This window comes from Cheilinus undulatus, linkage group 10 (genome assembly GCF_018320785.1).
Source record: "Cheilinus undulatus linkage group 10, ASM1832078v1, whole genome shotgun sequence".
NCBI classification, from domain to species: domain Eukaryota; kingdom Metazoa; phylum Chordata; class Actinopteri; order Labriformes; family Labridae; genus Cheilinus; species Cheilinus undulatus.
In genome coordinates, this window is record NC_054874.1 from 50,828,297 (window position 1) to 50,847,496 (window position 19,200).

Below are 19,200 nucleotides of genomic sequence, written 5' to 3' on the forward strand. Positions count from 1 at the left end.
TCCTTGAATCCGCAGCCTCCCTGTTTCACAGTACCTCCTGGGTTGCATTCCTTCATACAGACACATTTTCTTTAAACACTTCTCACACATAACAGTAACAACATAAGTCTACATACAGTTTTACACAAACACTGAAAAGTTAAGAGCAAAGTTCATTATCTGGAAGGGGTCAACCGTTTGAACTAACAGGATGAACATGTGGTTAAGATGACATGACATACTTCTGTCATAACGAAGCAGTTGTATAAAAACATCAGAAATGACTTCTACAATTCCTTATATGGTAATAGAACACATAATAATGTAGATTATAATGTAATTTTCATTACAAAAAACACGTTTAGAACATTTTGACATGATCGAAAGATTCATCACGTTAGCATCCATGCTACAATCAGAGTACTAGCGTGCTAGCTGATAGGCATGCTAATGTTGTCATTCATTCTAGACCTTACCTTCGTAGTTGTGGATGTAGCTTGAAACGTATAGTTTGAAGCCCTTCTCCTTTTTTGTTGTTGTGTGGGATAGTGTTTGAATCATGTGGCTCACGGCGTTCACTGTTATTTTCAGGACACCTTGGAGAGACCGTGTAAAAAACGCCATACGTGCAAAGGGACGGGATGACAACCGGAAGTAGTCGGGCTGGTTAACTCCGAATACAGAAGCCTGTGTGCACACAGCCTATTTGTGAGCTCTGTGAGGGAGAAAGGTCAAAGGTCAAAGACAGTCTTCCTATAGGACACCATCTCCCCTCAGCCTTGATCACGTCTGTGCAAGCACCTGGAGGAACCCAGGGCCCGGTCAGGGGTGTACAGTGAGGATTATTTAATATTTTAATTACATGTCTGCTCGTTTGTAGTGTCTTGATAAGTCTACTAAAGTCTGAAAGTGTTGGTCTGTCCCTTTAAAAGTGGATTGTGCAGCCCTACTGTTGCTTTACTGCATGTTTTCCTGCTGATCCGAGCTCCTACAGCTGAGGAAGTTTTCTGGTTTACAGTGAAATATTCTTGTAAATGAGAGACTTCACTGCAGCGGATGTTTGTCGTCTCTCCTCGGACTCCCCTCAGCCCTCGCCATAATCATCCTCTGTCACTGATGACTGAGGCGTCATTTAGCCCAGTGTTTTCCTGGGAGATTCCCCGCGGTTAATTCCATCAGTCACACCGTTAGATTTCCCTGCAGCTCTCCTCGCTTTGGAGGAGCCAAAATATTAAGAAGGCGGCAGCGAATCAGATCCCATCTCTGGAGGAAAACGAGTCAGACGCTCTGCTGTGACCGCTAAACCTTAAAAATGAATACTGTAATATTTTATGAAATGGAAAATCTTCCATCTCCGACAGGCCCTGCCTTCACATTTCATGAGTATTTAGCTAACAGCCTGGTTCTGAGCAGCTTACAGGATAATTAAGATCAAACAGCAGCCGAGTCGCCGCTTGTGTAAAAGCAAACCAATCATTGTTAAAGAGGAGGACGCTGTGTGGACCGTCACTTAGAGCTGAATAAATCTGTCAAATCTTCCATTTTCTTGGACACTGAGCTCATTGTAGTCATTTGGCTTCCAGTTCAGTGAGTAAATTTCTCCTGACAAGATTTCTCAAATTACATCTGGCTGCCCAGCTGTTCAGACCAGCGCCGGTCCTGGAGCCGGAATAACGGAGACGTATTTAGAGTGTCTGTTCATTCAGGGACGAGTCATTTTATCAGCTCAGATGATTTAAATGAAGATTTTAAAGGAGTCAGAGCAAACAGCACTTTAGTCAAAAGACTGCCAAATCACTGCTCTGCACTTCTCTCCAAGAACTTTAATGACACCATGGCTGTCCCTTTCCCTGCAGAGTTTAAGCCTGAATAAAAGACATTTTTCAGAAGTAATATTTCTGTCAGTGATAGTAATGCTTGCACCTGTCTTTCTCTAGATATGAGGTTTGTTATGCAGAGCAATTATCCGTCTCTTTTACTTCCCAGAAAACAGTTTTGTAAATCCAGTGGTTCCATTACTGCAGTGGTTTATAGTCTTTTCTCCTGTTAGCAGGTGAAACAGTAAGTGAAATGGTATTTAAGCTCAGATTGCTGTTCTTAATAAACTCAAACCTCTACCTGCAAGCAACAGCCTTTTTTATTTCCAAACGCTGCAGCGGCGAGCCCAGATAGCAGAGAAATATCTCAGGAACCATAAGACGGAGCTCTGTGGAGCAAACTGGGATCTGACTTCACTTTTCACCAATCCACAGACGGTTCCTCGTTTTTATTCCTTTCCTGAGGATTTGTACTCTACATGCTAAGCTTGGTGTTCATTCAGAGCTTCAACTACAGATCCGTGATAATGTGCCCGTTAACCACGTCTCAGGAAGTACAGACAGCAACTTCCTGTTAGTCTGTCAGCCAATCACAATGCCTCAGCTTCTTCATCTGTCTTCTTCAATTTCTTCTTCCACAAATGTGTTAGTTTGACCACATGGACGTAACCTTTCCAAAGTTTGTTCAGTCAGTTCAGAGAATATTTCCCATAAGTCCATTGAAATGTTGTTTTTTTTTTTTTTTAGTATTATTTTGCTTTTGTTTTTATTTATTTATTTATTTTTTAAATGTTGAAGCCTTTTTGGCTGACGGCCAGGGTCAGCCCCACACACGGGCCTGAACATGACTGAGTGAGGGACGGTACGCGCTGTGGGCGGGGTTTAGCTGTTTGTAATGGCTGCCTCCAGTACAGTGATTACCTCGGATGTAGCTTTAGCATAGCTTAGGTTTTACCAGAACTGGAGCAGGTTTCTGAGTGAAATACTGAATAAAAACTACACTGAAGGCTTTTCAGGATGGGAGCGATGTGTTTGCTCTTCTGCTTCAGTGTGAGAGTTACCAAAGGCTGAGTGGGTGTGCACCATGGCGGGTAGAGGAGGGGGGCTTTGCACATTCAGAGATGTATTTGCACATTTTTGGAAATTTGATTTAGGGGATTTTCTTTGAAACGTGTCGTCATTTTCATGGATGTTATTGGGGAATGTCTGGTCTGGAATTTTGCGTCATGTATTTGTAAAATTATTGAGGGAATTTGATGAAGAATTTTAGGGGGAGCTGCTTGAACTTTTCAGAACAAGGATGTTTTTGGGAAATATTTTTATTCAAATGTTCAGACGATTAAGTTTCACTGAAACATTTGGGGAAGGAATTTTCACAGACATTTGAGTTATTTGGGGGATTTTTGTGGATTTCAGGATGGGAAATTCCCAGTAAATTCAGCACCTTTAGTGGAAATTGTGTTTATTCTTTGCCTTAACAAGTCCTTCTGGTCCATCATCAAAATTACCCTACACCCCTCTCTAAATGACTGAAGACCCCCAACGACAGCCAAAACCTGATCCAGGTCTGAATTTCCTGCAGAAACAGGACCTTCAGGAGATTTCTGGACCTCATTTTTGGTCAAAACTTAAAATGAACTCCCAACAAAGCTCAGGTTTTAGGAGGATAAAAGTCACTGCTCAGCTGTGCTGGTTTTTAAGATCAAACTTTATGATCGCCCAGAGGGAGATTCTGGCATTGCAGCAACACAACAAAGAAGAAAAGTGGTAAAAAAAAAAAACAAAAACAACAACTATATAATTGAGCAACATAAATGAATAAAAGCCAGATAAAGATTTAAATCAGACAGCACTGGCCACAGACTGGTAGGAGGTCTTCAGGAGCCTGCAGCAAACTCTGAACCACCTGTGTCTCCTCAGGAGGAACATCCTGCTCTGTCCTCTCCTGTAGGGGGCGTCAGTGATGTGGGTCCAGTTTAATGTTTATGTAGACCCAGAGGTATGTGTAAGACTCCACTCCCTCCACTTCCCCCCCCCTGGATGGGGACAGGGACAGGGGGATCCTGGTCCTCCTGTAGTCCACCACCACCTCCTTGGTCTTACTGATGTTGAGCTTCAGGCGGTGACTGTGACGAAGCTCTCTATCAGCCCTCTGTACTCCTCATCGTCGTCGTCATCACTGATGGATCCAACCATGGAGGAGTCGTCTGGAAACTTCTGGAGGTGGCATGGACCGGGGCTGAGCTGGAGTCTGATTGTAGATTGTATAAATGATGTGTCTCTCCTTACATTCAGAGATCTGTTGAAGTTTGAAAAGCCAAGCGACGGTAAGAGTGGAGCGGCTGGAGTGGAATTGTTGCAGCGACTGTTATTCTGGAGGATTAGGGCGTTAAAACGGATTTCAGCGGCTGTACTCTGGGGTTTTCTCTGTCATGTTAACACTCACATCAGTCCATCAGTGCTAACAGTGCAGCTGCTGATCAGGCCGTTATCTGAGCCGCCGCTATCGGCCGCTGCCTTCCTGACTTTACCCTCCTTATCTCCTGACTCCCCTCGTCTCTTCTCCCTGACTCCTCCACTCCCTGGTTTTTTCCAGATTACTCTCCGTCTGTTTCTGCCTGCTGTCAGAGGACGGGGCGCTAAATGAGATTAGTGATGGTGGCTGCCGAGGGAAGCCCTGGCCCGAGGCTCGGCGGGCTCTCCAGCAGACACTTTTGTGTTTTTCTGGGGGAGTGATGAAGTGAGGGTGACATTCAGTCAGTCAGGGAGGAAGACAAAGGGCAGAACAAGCCCTCCTCTGTCCGTACAGCCCGCATTGGTCACAGTCTCTTTGTGGAATCATGACTCGTACACAATCCAATTTCATGACACCATTAGAATAAAAAAGAAAATTGCAAAATAAAAGCTTCTTCTGTGCCGCCGTGAACTCACGCGATGTCTTCATTTACCTCCCCCCAGCAGCGACGCGGCGCACACAGATCCGTGCCGTCATGAATAAGCGAATACATAAATAACGCAGATAGCATGAATTATTCAAATCCTCCAGCGCTGATGTAGGTGGGAGTGGAAGCTAACCAGCTCTGACAGCAGACTCACGGGGGGAAAGTAATAAAGGTTCAAATAACCTCGGCGGGTCTGCAATCACTTTGGTTTAATCTGAAGATGCTGAGTGTGTTTCTCAGAGCCGACACGTGTTTTTATGAAACTCCTGCTGTATCACTTCTGCCGTCTGCGTCCTGTCTCCTGTTTCAGGGACTTTAGACTTCTCCCCTCTCATTCAAGACGCCTGTGTCACTTTAATAGAGTCAGTGGGGCACATTTAACTTTCAAACTTCAACTTTAAAATCTCTGCAGAATCAGGCTGCTGTACATTAGCCCTCACTTTTCAGGATAAAGAACAGGCGTGTGTTTCACTGGATGTTCTAACCTGGTGTTACTCAACCCAAGGGCCAAAAAAACCTTTGTAAGAGCCACAATCTAAGAGGTGAAACGTGGCAAAAATGGGCTGAAGAGGCAATGAAAATAAGTTAAAGTGGCGAAATGGTCTAAAAGCGGCACTAAATGGGTGAAGGTTGGCAAAAATGGGGAGAAAAACAGGCAATAAATTGATTAAAAAATAGGTTACAGGTGACAAAATGGTCAAAAAACAGTAAAATGTGGCAAAAAAATGAGGAAAAGTGGCATTCAATGGCAAAAGGCAGGCTAAACGTGCGGTGGGGGGGCAAAATGGCAAAAACAGGGAAAACTGAAAATAGCAAAAAGCAGAATAAACAAGGCAAAAACTGGTGAAAAATGTTACAGGTAACAAAATTGGTCAAAATATATTAAAAATGAGTAACAAGGGACTAACGTGGGTTAAAACTGGCAAAAATGGGAAAAAAAGGTGGCAAAATTAAAAAGTGAGTTACAGGTGGCAAAAATGTAAAAAATGTGGCAAAAAATGAGTGCAAAGAGACTAAAATGAACAAATGTGGCAAAATGGTCAAAAACTGGTAAAGAAGTGGCAAAAAAATGGGAGACAAAGTGGCAAATTGATTAAAAAAAATGTGTTACAAGTGGCAAAAATGGTCAAAATGTAAAAATGTAGCAAAAATGAGTGCAAAGAGACTAAGATGGACAAAAGTGGCAAAAATGGGGAAAAATGGCATTCAATGGAAAAGGCAGCTTATATGGGTGAGAAGGGGCAAAGCATGGCAACAAAGTGAAAAAATGCAAATAGCAGGACAAAAAAGACAAACTGGTGAAAGGAGGCAAAAGAAGTGTCAAACTTGGGCTTAAAAAGCTGTAAAAAAGAGATTAAAAAGGGCAAAAACAAGGGCAACGGAAATATACAAAGAAAAAACAAAGCTCACAATTTAAGCCAACTGTACAAGAGTGGGGAACAAACTGATTAATAGAGTCTTTCTGAGGTTAAAGTTGACCTTTTTTAGGGGTTTCTCGGGAATAAGATTTCAAATTGAGACATAAAGGAGCCACACGTTGAGTATCGCCGCTCTAACCCATGAGGAGGAAGGCGAGGTCTTCCAAACTCAGAGAGGTAAATAATGCTGTTGATGTCTGTGCATGACAGCTGACAGTAGACCTGAACAGACTTCTCATCCTGACATCAGACATCGTTGACTTCATCAAACACGCCCGTCTTAACGACACTGTTAGCTAACACGTACTGATGAGCTAATTCATACTCGCCCTGCTTTAACCTCCTCGGATCCTGCAGGAACACGCCAGGGTCGGTCCCAGACCCCTCACTCGTTCCCTCCTCCTCCACTCTGTAGTGAGCAGCATAAAGTGGACTATATGGTGGACTCAACCGCAAAACACAAAAGTGATTTTGGACACTACTCCAGCCACGGGCGATGATGTCATCGCCGTCTCACAGTTAAAATGGTTAGCAACAACGGCTGGTAGATTTCGATGACAATGGCTGAGGATTGAAATTAAAGACCCTGTAAAGTAAAAATAAATCTGTATTTAGGTTCGTCGTATGATAGATCACTGTGTTATGAACCCCCAGGTCAAATTTCAGTCACATAAAGCATCTCCAAGTTTATAAAATCATGAAAAATGAGGCAGTAAAATCTGCTCCAGGATGGTGTGGGCGTGTCTGTTGAATGAGCTGAAGCCACGCCCACTCAGGACACGGGTAGTCTGCAGCATTAACCCCCTCACTCATGGTGTCATACTTGGAAAAATATTTTCCCCTAAAAACATGAACCAATAAACAAACCATGCAGAACTAGAAGTTTGCAGTGAAACATGAACATTATAGAACAGTACAAGAGTACAGGACTGAATTCCTTTGCACAAAATGAACCAGAAGTCCCTGCTCCAGGTGACTGCTTCCTTCCACAATATTGTAGTGTTAGAGGGGCGGGGTCATTCTCTACTGTGGGCTCATGACATCGTGAGCCCACATATTGGCCCCGCCCACATGAAACCAAGCCAGGAAAGAGATGAAATGGCCTAAATCCAGAATTCAGTCTCGTGTAGATCTCAGTCTTCACATGTTTACAGAAACCAGATTCCAACATTTCTGGAGTTTTAAGACAAAAACTTTGGATTTCACTTTTCAGGGTCTTTGACGGTAGAATTTCACTGAAAACTGATGCTAAAAGTAACGTGTTTTCACAAAAAATAAAAATAGTAATAGATTAGTTTTGTGTCTTTAGTGGCAAAATAATGTAAATTTTTAACTTATTTATGCATAAAGATGACGGTGTTTTGTCTTGTAATCCTCATAGGGGAAAATGTTACTCCGTCTGAATCCTTAACATTTTCTTACAGATTCTATATTTTGGTGAAAACCAACAAACAGGAAAGTATTTTAAAAAAAGGTTTTCTATGTGTTCCTCCTGTCCGTCATGTTTGACATCGTCAGCCGTGATGATTGGTGGTAAATACTGCTGGGCTAGCCAGCATCGGTTGTTCACTACTTTTCAAAGTGCATCATGGGATATAATGAGTGCACCATATAGTGAATAAAAATACTCAGAATTCAGACACCACTACAGAATGGTGGATTCACTGTAGAGTGAACAGGGAGTGATTTCACACACAGCCCAGGACTTTCAGCTTCCACACAATAAAGCTTTTATTTCTGCCATTAGAAAGTTCAGATCATGGTCTGGATGTCCACTCCAGTTTCAGTAATCTGCCTGGAAATGTGGGAGAACTTTCCATGCAATTTTCATGGAAAATGTTGGGAATTTATTTGAATATTTTGGGGAATATACTTGGACATTTTCAAGCATTTTCATGAAAATTGTGGGAATCTGTCTGTACATGTCATTAGAGGTTTGAGCTGAAATTTTCTTCTGTATTTATTTTGTATTTCCACCTGTTTCTAATGTTCTGAAATTTAATTTTATTATTTGTGGAGAATGTTGAATTAAAATGTTGGCCTTTCACGGATATTTCGGAAATTCATTTGGACATTTTTGGTAGTTTGACTGTGAATTTTGGGGTTGTGCCCCTTTTTTTTTTTTTTTTTTTTTTTTTTTTTTTAACCATATGGAAAGTCCAAGGATTTTTTTTTTATTCCTTGGGAAATCCAACCAAATTCTTCAAGAATTGGATTTTAGGGAATTTGCTTGGAAATTTTCCAGAATTGCCATGGAAGTTTTGGGAATATGTTGGTGCAGGAAAATCTGGGGAGCATTTTCTCCAGACTAGAAAAATGTTTGACTCAAAAATAGAAAACTTTCATCTTTATTGAGCGTATTTATTTCCATCCAGAGTCAGAGTAAAGAGCCAGTTCTGCTGGAGTAAAACTTAAACCCCGCCCACTCAAGTTTCCTCTCAGCTCCATCGCTTATAGACGATCACGGCTGCAGATCGTTAGCTGTCCCAGCTGTAGATCATCCTTGGCAATCAGGATCTCCTCACCTGCTGATGAACCTTCACACACCTGTGGACTACAGCTGCTAGTCAGGTCACCTGCTCCTCTTCAGCCTTTGGATCAGAGATTTTCACTGAGAGTTTAGGCTTTTCTAACTCCTTTTTGTCACCTTTTTTTTTGCAGTGTCTCTCTGCCAGTGATTCTGCCAACCACCAGCCAGATCACCATCATTTCTACTGTTGTCAAATAAACGTCAAAGTTCAAGGTTCACTTTATGACCGTAGAAACAGCTCAGTAAGCAGAAGCACAAGAGACAGGGAGCAATGCAACAATAACACACCCAGACACACAACTAAGCATTAAAAGCTGTAAAATGTACTCAGGAAAATTTATTATGTAGATTTTAAAAGTTTCATTTCAGGGAATTTTCCATCTTTTCCGTGGGTCATGGTTTGTACGTGTTTTGGACTGATCATTTTAGAGGAAATAAGCTTAAATTTACACACATTTCAAGGAAGATTTTGGGAATATTTTGTGTATATTTTGAAAAGTTTCATGGGAGGCTTTGGGTGAGAGCTGCTTGAATTTTTTTGGCATTGAAACCTTCAGGCATTTTCATGTGTTTCTAAAATTTGGGAATTTGATTAGAAATTTGTTGTGAAATTTGCATTAAAATGTTACGGCATGTCCATGGAAATTTTGGAAATTTATTTGTAAATTTTGAGGAATTTGGTTCTGGAGTTTGGGGTTGTGTTCTTTAAATTTTTTCAAGAGTTTTAGTGGACATTTCAGGGAATTTGGTTGGGAAATTTTCCATCTTTCCATAGAATATTTCAGGAAGTGTTTGTACAATTTTTGATTTGTTAATTTTGGGGGAATTTCTTTGGAAATTATCCAGTATTTTGATTGAAATTTTGGGAATGTTTTTAATATAAACTTAGCCCAAAAAGTAAGGAAATTAGTGTTTGGCAGATTATTTCTTTGTTGCAACAATGCTTCTTGGTAATAGATCTGATACTGTTGGAAAGCCTGTTTATTACCCTTTAAAATGGAGTCACATTTGTAAGGATCATGCATTTGTGGGATGAGCAGCAGAGCTGAGTATGTGGGTTGCGCCCATGAAAAATGTGCCAAATCTTCTCTGCCAATGCCAAACAGCTGATTCTGCTGTTGACTCTTGTTTGGTGTTTGAAGAAACAAGAAATGTTGGCAGTTTAACAATTTATTCATTTAACAAACAGGAGCCTCACTAGAAGAACCAATCACAGCGAAACAGCCTGGCTCCTCCTCCTCATGCTGGTCACCAGCCTGGCTCCTCCTCCTCCTCATGCTGGTCACCAGCCTGGCTCCTCCTCCTCTTGCTGGTCACTAGCCTGGCTCCTCCTCCTCTTGTTGGTCACCAGCCTGGCCCCTCCTCCTCCTCTTGCTGGTCACCAGCCTGGCTCCTCCTCCTCCTCATGCTGGTCACCAGCCTGGCTCCTCCCCCTCATGCTGGTCACCAGCCTGGCTCCTCCTCCTCATGCTGGTCACCAGCCTGGCTCCTCCTCCCCCTCATGCTGGTCACCAGTCTGGCTCCTCCCCCTCATGCTGGTCACCAGCCTGGCTCCTCCCCCTCATGCTGGTCACCAGCCTGGCTCCTCCTCATGTTGGTCACTAGTCTGGCTCCTCCCCCTCATGCTGGTCACCAGCCTGGCTCCTCCTCATGCTGGTCACTAGTCTGGCTCCTCCTCCTCATGCTGGTCACCAGCCTGGCTCCTCCTCATGCTGGTCACCAGTCTGGCTCCTCCTCCTCATGCTGGTCACCAGTCTGGCTCCTCCCCCTCATGCTGGTCACCAGCCTGGCTCCTCCCCCTCATGCTGGTCACCAGTCTGGCTCCTCCCCCTCATGCTGGTCACCAGTCTGGCTCCTCCCCCTCATGCTGGTCACCAGTCTGGCTCCTCCCCCTCATGCTGGTCACCAGTCTGGCTCCTCCCCCTCATGCTGGTCCCCTTCTGTTTTGTTTAAATGCTGAAGGGTCTATCTAGCCTCTTAGCTCAGAACAAGACTCCTGGAGACTCCAGTCTCCCTTCATCTAACTGAACGGTCTGACTGAGTAATTTGTGATATTGATCGCCTCCATGCTGGGTAAATTGGTTAAATTGTGGAAAAAATCCCTGAGATATACCATGGGGTATTATTGAATGTAATTTAAGGTTTTCTAATGATAGCTGCATTGTCCCGGTCTATTAGGGCAGGGGTCAGCAACTAAGTTTGGCCTCAAGCCAAATTTTTTTCTGACCAACTCAATGGCGGGCCAAAATGACATCTTCATCAGGCAAAAGCTTTGTTCTCATCTATACTATTATTATTGTACAAAAACGTAATATAATAAAGTTATTTATTTAAAACCAGTGAATTTGCTACAGGCTGTTAATACGTATTTATTTGATCTTTGAGCCAGGCTTGTTATTTGTTTTAATTCAATAAAACTGGTTTTGCACTTTGTCTGTCACAGTGGCACAGAGAGCCATTTTTATTTCTTTCTCCTTTTTCTCAGAGCGCACATGTGCCAATTCAATTCCTACCTCAAGCCAGTGTGCATCTAAGTCAAGCAGATGCTGCTTTATTTTATTTTATCATATTTTGTCACGACTTTTGAATCAATGTTCTGAAATCTGTGTGGAATTATCGTTTTTGTGATAATTCAGGTTTCTGCCACAGCTGCCCTAAATTAACAGCATTGGTAATTACCAAAATCATATTTACGTTTCTGCAATGGTTAATACACCAATATGTAGAAGCTTTTTTTTAATGCTAAAATAGAATTATTATTGTTATCCATGAATTTTACAATTTACTGATTTACAAAAAACTGAAAAAAAAAATAGTAAAGCACATGAATATTTCTGCTGAATGTGTCAGATTATAGTTATTTACTGTCATTCCTGAACAGAAAAATGAGTTTTAGTGGTTGAATGTTATGCCTGATTCATTTCTGACTTCTCAGAGAAGCCCAGTGAGCCGGCTCAGATTTGGGTGAATTCAGTTTGAAATTCCTCATTCCTGTTCAAAATGGTAAAACGTGGAGAGCTGACTGAAAATCAAATAGTCCGTATATATATATATATATATATGTGTGTGTGTGTGTGGGTGTGTGGGTGTGTGTGTGTGTGTGTATGTTTTCATCAGTTTTTTAATCAATGTCATCTGGTGGGCCAGGTATTATTGGTGGCGGGCCAATTTTGGCCCGCGGGCCACCAGTTGCCTACCACTGATTTAGAGCTTTAAAGTACTATCTTTCCTCTATTCTCATTGGTTCCTTATGGCTGTCCTCCACTTCCTGACCCCTAACGGACATTTGAGTGTCATCAGAATCACATGACTGCAGAAAAATCTTTACAATCTGCAGATTTTAGGATTACAGGTCAGATCAATACCAGAAAAGATCTGAAATGATGAAAATAATTCTTATAAAAACTAAATCCGTGTCCTAAAATGGGTCCAAAATGTTTTATTATGTGTAAATCAGAGCCTCCAGATGAAGAATCCTCAGCCTAAAACATGTCTGATATTTCCTCAGATGCCAGGTTTGAAGTTAGATTTAAAAATCCTCATCCTTTAAGGGCCAACCTCCAACACACTCACCTGTTGAGCTTCTTCAGGTACTCCACAGCAGACCTCCAGGTGTGTAGTCCCTGATTTTCTAAGCACCCAAACAGATTTGGGACATTTGAGGACAAACTTTTGAAGTCTGGAGGACTGGAGGGAAACAAGCCTTTAAAAGAACTGATAAACTGGTGTTGAAGGCACTGAGGAGTGTTTCTGTGAGGGGAAATGAGCATTTACAGTCTGTCCTTGCTGAGAGAAACTTGTGATCACACAAAGCTGAGTTTTTCATGACCTTCCTGCTGAACTTAAAGGCAGCGGCGGTTCTAAACGTCCCTAGGTTGAAGGAGTTTGGCCCATGACAGTTTTAAAGAAGCTGTATAAAGGTCTGCAAAAGAAAACAGAGGCTGTGCAGATATTCAGACAGGATGTGAAGGACGTAAAGCTTCTGTGAGGAGGTTTGAAGTTCTGAAACAGTCTGATGGTAACATAAAGACAATAAAGAGGCTGTGCAGGAGATGAACAGCTGTTTCATTCTAATGCAGGAAACTGCTTCATTCTCATTTCGCAATATTCACAATGAGTTACAACTTTTATCCATATCTCACAATTTAATTTAGATTTTTTTAGGTCAAGGATGAAGATGGTAAAGAGGGAGCTAGAAAGCAAAGCTTCCCATGTCCCAGTGAGTCTACGTTCCAGCCCTCACCTTTAGACATGAGCTTCACACAATAAGAAATCCCAATATTTTCAAGCATAATGGGAATCGGACATTAAGGCCAAATCTTGACATCTTCTTTATTTTTAGTTTCATTTTTTTTTCTTTTAGCTGATGAAAACACAGCAGAAAATTTGAGTCCAGTTTTAGACAATTAAAAGTCCTGATATTTCTGTCTTTACTTTTACTCACAGGTTTGATTTCTTGTGTTTAAATGGAATCATTTCTGAGTAGGTCTGCTTGTATTCTGAACGAGACAGGAATAGTTTTTCTTTGTTTGCTGCAGCCGAGCTTTCTAAGAGCTTCAGTGTTTCTGGGTATCAGAGTAATAATAATCAGAGAATATTCAGAGAGGAGAAGCACCGTGGCTGGACAGGAGGAAGCGGTGTTTTCCTGCATTAGTCTAAATGTTTATTTGGTGCTTGAACCCGTGGACGTGTTTCTGCTAAAGGACAGATCGTCTGCCTGCAGCTCAGAGCAGCAGTTTAATCTGGAGCTCCCTGATGGCTCTCTTTCTTCAGGAACACGCCGCCTGTTTGGTACAGAAATACTCCCGTCAACAATGGAGCATATTGTGCAAACTGCCACTTGAACTCCTAAAGAGCGCTCCTCTTCTTTCTTTATATATTTCTCCTCCAATCAGTGAGAGCGGCGGAGAGCGGAGCTGTCGGCCAGCGTCTGCAGCGATCACCGGGACATCTGCTCGGCTCTGAGGCGACTCATTGTCTGCTCCGTGTGTCCGTCCACTCCAGACGATCGCCACGGGCTACGCGGCGGCCTCAGCTGTCAGAGATGAGCTCTCCACGAACAAGGAGGGGACTGTTCAGCAGGGAGGAATCTGCTCCGTGGAAATCGATGAACACTGGAGGGGAGGAGGGGGTTCTTTTGACGGTGGGTGGGATAGAAGACCACCACGGGCTCGCCAGCTGATGCTGCTGCTGGAGGGAAAATAACCATGGCTGGGGAAGAATGATTGCTTCTAATGGCGTGCATGCTGCTAATGCAACTCTGGAGAAGTGTGTTATGTTGGTCTGAAGTCTTCTTTACTCTGAAACAAAGATGGTGTGGGTGTGAAAATCATGCGTGTAGACAAGAGAAGGAGCTTTTGTGTATTTATTCCTTTTTTTTTTTAACTATCTTTAAATGTATTAAATATTTAACCCAGTTTGATCCTCGTGTACCACACGGATATCTCTGTCTCTGCCTGGATAGAGGGAATGAGAGACAGAGCTCTGTGTGCAGGGGCTGTAGGAACAGATCTACTACAGTAATGTCACTAATGGACTCTGAAGGCAAAAGAAAACAGATTGTAATGTGAAACCCAAAGATTTTTATTGATAACACAGTAAACAACAGTGACTGAGTATTTTCTTTGCACAGACTTGTTCTCCATCTCTGGGAGACAAAACTGTGAAAAAAGAAACATTCTGTGACTAACAGTGTCCAAAATATCTACATATATACAAAAACAAGTCCATGTGCTTCGTTTGCAGTCAGATTCATTTCTGCCGTTCCTTTAAGCAGTAGAGACAAAACATCTTGCTATTGGAGGACAGCCCCTCCCACAATGCAATGTGTGTAAACATTACCCTCAACAAATATGGCGCCACCCACCGAAGAAACCCAACGAACATGATTGAAAATGGATTAAAATGGACAAAAAGACACCTATTATCATATCTAACACCGTTGATTTAATCTTTAAAGACCCTGAAAGGTCACTGAAGTCCTGAGCTCACTAGAACGGCGTCCTTAAAGGCTACAGAGACATCGAGGGTAGCAAACGAACGGTCATAAATGGTCAGCTTTCAGAGGACAAAAACAGTAAGTGTCTTTGACTTCTGGTTCTAAACTTATTAAGGTTTTTCTAAACAGTGTCACTTCTTCTTATATATGACAACACCATCCTCAGAGAGCCTGGGGAGTCAGCCGAGTTCAGAGCTCACCGGAAAATGTTCTGTTAGAGCTACGAATGCATGAAGAACACATTTAGAAAGGCACTACACAGTTTTCACAGGAAAAAACCAGAGGTGTTAAAGTATTCACATTCATTCCTCAGGTAGAAGTATCGATACTAGGCTTTAAAAAGACTTCTGTAGAAGTCTGTTATCAGCTCAAGCCTTTTACTCCAGTAAAAGTGTAAAAGTACTGGTTTCAAAACTACTTAAGGTATAAAAGTAAAAGTAATGTAAGGGGAAAATGCTATTAAGCACTTAAGTTCCAGCTCAGCTGGCGTCACTCATAGACGTCCCAGCTGCAGATAATCGTTGGCAATCAAGACCTCCTCACCTGGTGATGAACCTTCAGACACCTGTGGACTACAGCTCAGGTAACTCCTCCTCAACCTTCTTGTTAAATGTTCATCACAGTTGTTTCTGTAATATTAGAACTCTATGTCTAACATGTATGGGTAAAAACACCTCTTTTGTTGTTCCAGCCTTTATAGGTGGAAAGGCAGAATGATCTATTAAGAGGAAAATGTAGCTCTGTATAAAGAGGAAGCTCAGTCTATTTAAAGTGAGATACAGCTCTACATAACCATTACCCGCTTCTATATGGAGCAGAAATGTTCTGTTAGAGCAGAAACATTCCTATAAGGAATGAAAACCAGCTCTGAAAGGACTAAATACAATAAACAGCCCTCTAATGAATAAACTGTGGTCTGAATTACTCCATAGTCAGTACAGTTGCTGTGAAGTTGTTTTACTTTGTTCATTGTGGAGTACAAAATCATCATTTAGAGTTAAAAACACTTGTTAGAGTAAAAACAACTCTGAGAACGTTGCTCTGAATGCAGTGAATTTTACTCTGAATAGACTGGGACCAAATGTTAGATTTTTCAGAGTAAAATGTACTAAATTTGAGTAAAATTTACTCAGGTAAATTTACTGTGTAGGCCACTACCCCACTTCTCAAAAAAACATTTTTCTAATGACTATAACGTTATATTAAAATATTAATGTTGAAAAATGTGGGATGCACCTGTTTCAGCAGCATTTATGCACATTAAAAATGAACACATTTTTTTGTCCCTTCCAGTCAGCTTTAGTTAAACCAGTTCAGCCACAATAATGTAAAAATAATCCACCACTGCTCCTCCATGTCTCATTTCACCTGAATAATAATGACAATATAATAATAATAATAATAATAATAAATGATGATGATGATGATGATAATAATAAAGAAACTCAGACAGCTCAGTGCACCTTGTGTTTTCCAATAATCACATCAGTCAGATAAAGACTGGCTGTTTCATCAATCAGTGATTTTGTTCCCCTGCTTTGCCGCCGTGTTTCCTCTTTTGTTTTAGTTCTTTGGTCCTACCTGGTCTTTGGTTTCAGGTCGTCATGGTTACCCTCCTGTGTCTGTGATCACCTGATGTGTCTCACCTGTGTGTGGTTGTCTCCTCCCTCTCATGGTTTTACTCCTTCCCTTCCATGCGTCTCATTTGTCCCTGGTTTGAATCGTTGAGCTTTTCTCCCAAATGTTCCTGGTAGTGAGAGCTGATTCTTTCTGTATGTTGGCGTTGGTCATGTTTCCTCTCATCCTGATTGAACTCTTTGACTCCTGCGCATTAAGGTTTAGAATTAAGAATGTGAACGTGTCCATCAGTTCAGATGCAGTCTGTCCCTCAGAGCGCACAGATGATAACTGAATATATCTGACTTTTATCACTGCCTCCAGCAGCATGTGTTGTGAAACTGAGGACTCAGTCTTCTGTGCTGAATCCTGTCTAAATGGAGCAAACACAAATCAAAAAATCATAAATGGTTTCTAATGCGAGGACACAAATTAATAAATGCTAATTTGAGGGAACAATTGCAAAAATCCTAGCAATTATCCCCCCGGCCCAGGCTGCATATTTTTGAGGATGCATTTGGATAATCATTTCACACAGTTGTACTTAGTGTTGATGGTTGCATTAATTAGCAGAGCCGTCGTCCACCCACGGCCAATAGAAAAGCACGGCGCCACTTGAAATGGACGGGCAGCATCCAGCAGCGCCTACGTTCATCCTCACACTCATCCAAACGATTTAAGCCAACATCAGTGGCTGCGAAAAGATCCAACAACAGCCTGTCGTCGTGTTCAATTACACTTGTTTACTGAAAACAGCCAAATGCTTGACAGGAGTTGAATAGAAGGGATTTAATTTGAAGCACAATTAGGAACAAATTTGTTTCATTACTTCAGTTTTACTGTGTGAACTGAATGAGCCCATTGTAGTCTTTGAATAGGATTTGAAGCTGTGTTAGCGCTGAGCTCTGAGGCAGACAGTCCCCAACTTTCAACGACACAGACCGTTAGATTTTCAACAAATCTGAGTCCTGAAACAACTCTTCAATCACACAACTGATCAGAGACAATGAGGGACAACCAGGAGAAGAGTCCAAAATCTACTCATTTATGTTCAGACTCAGTTTGATGAGCTTCACTGAGGCTGGAGTCGGTGGATTAAGAACCACCACAGACGGGTCCAGGAAGTGGACTACAGGGGTGGTGTTCCTGGTGTTAAGTCACTCCTATGACCTCATACGTCATCAGCGTCTCACCTGAGCTCTGGAGAAAATGACCTGGACGGTTGCTCCCTGGTCCAAAGTCCTTTTTTTTTTAGATGAAATCATTTGGAGATTAAAGTCCAGAGGTCTGGAGGAGGACTCTGGGACCTGGGTGCTGTCTGGGTTTCCACAGTCAGTGGTGGTTTGGGGTCCGTATTGGTCCACTGGTCCTTATCGGGTCCAGAGTCCAAGCTGTCGGCCGTCTACCAGGAGATTTTAGAGTCCTTCATGCTTCATCTGCTGAGGAGCTTTATGGAGATCCTGATTTCCAGCAGGACTTGGCCCCTGCCCACAGTGAAACCAGAACTACCAGAAACTGGTTTGGTGATGGTGGTTTTACTGTGTTTGATTGGCCAGCCTACTAGTCTGACCTGAACCCCGAAGAGAATCTGGACCAGACTCAACAATCCAGATGAGCTGAGGGCTGCTGTCAGAACATTCTGGATTAAATTTCACATTATTGTGCGATTCTGCTGTAAAGACTCTGGGTTTGTGTTGGTGTCCAGGTGTGTCAGGAGCTTTCCTGTAAATATTTGTGTCTGCAACACGAGGGCGTTAGACGCCAGAGAGCTGACGACGTGAAGAACGTGACCTACAAACCTGGCAACAGTAAACATGAGCTTTTTTATATTTTACTGACATTACACATGAGGGAAGTACACACTCATTTTACACAATTCATGACCCCTGAAATATATATAAAATATGAAAATATGAAATAAAACAACAATAAGACCTAAGGTCAGCCTAATACAGAAACATGACGAATGCATTCAGATCATCATCCTGAACACTGAGTTATGGTGTTTAAAGTCCATATCAGATCTCCATTTGTTTAAAAGTCTGAGACTCTGTCTTTACTCTAGAATAAATCATAATCTAGAATAATTTTATTATAACGGTACAAGGTCTGAAGATATCCTCCTGAATATAACTGAAAAATTACATTAAAACATCCTTTAGTCATAAAAATAAGAAAGAGTAAAGAGTGAATTTCTGTTTGATACATTTTTATTTTTATCTATTTCTTTATTTATTGGTGATGAAGTGAGCATACATACACAGAACAAGGAAATAAACCTTTTTGTCGGCCGGCAGACGTCTCGATTTCATTTCTCATCAGCAGCATAGAAACACTGCCACAACAAAAGACACATACAGTACCATAACAAGTTTTCTGAGTTTAATGATCTCCTGGGGGCCAGATGGGAGCTGTGGGGGCCCTGATTTTGCCCCCGGGCCTCCAGTTGATCAGTGCTCTAGAGCCTTTCTCTGGACTTTGGCCATGTTTGACTCTAAAAGCATGGCGATGTTAATTTTCTTCTCAGTCTCCCAGGTCTTGAAGATTTCGTCTCTGTTTTAGAGTAAAGCCGTCTTTTTCTTGCATACATGGCTGCATGTGTTTCTGCCACTTCAGCCTCTTAAAAAATCATTTTCTTTATTTGAATAAACCGTTGGATGCTGGCGTGCTGCAGCTGATGACATCACGCTCCTTCCTGTGGGGGGGATACAAATGTTCACATGATGCCCTCTCTGACTCTCGCACCGCGGGTGAAAACTAATGAAAGCATCTCAGAGTGAATCGGGGCACGAATTTACTTCCTGCGATGCTCAGCTCGCCGCCCGCCGCCGCTGGCAGCTGCTGATGGAGATGATGGTGATGATGATGGTGGTGGTGGTGATGATGATGTAGCAGAAGG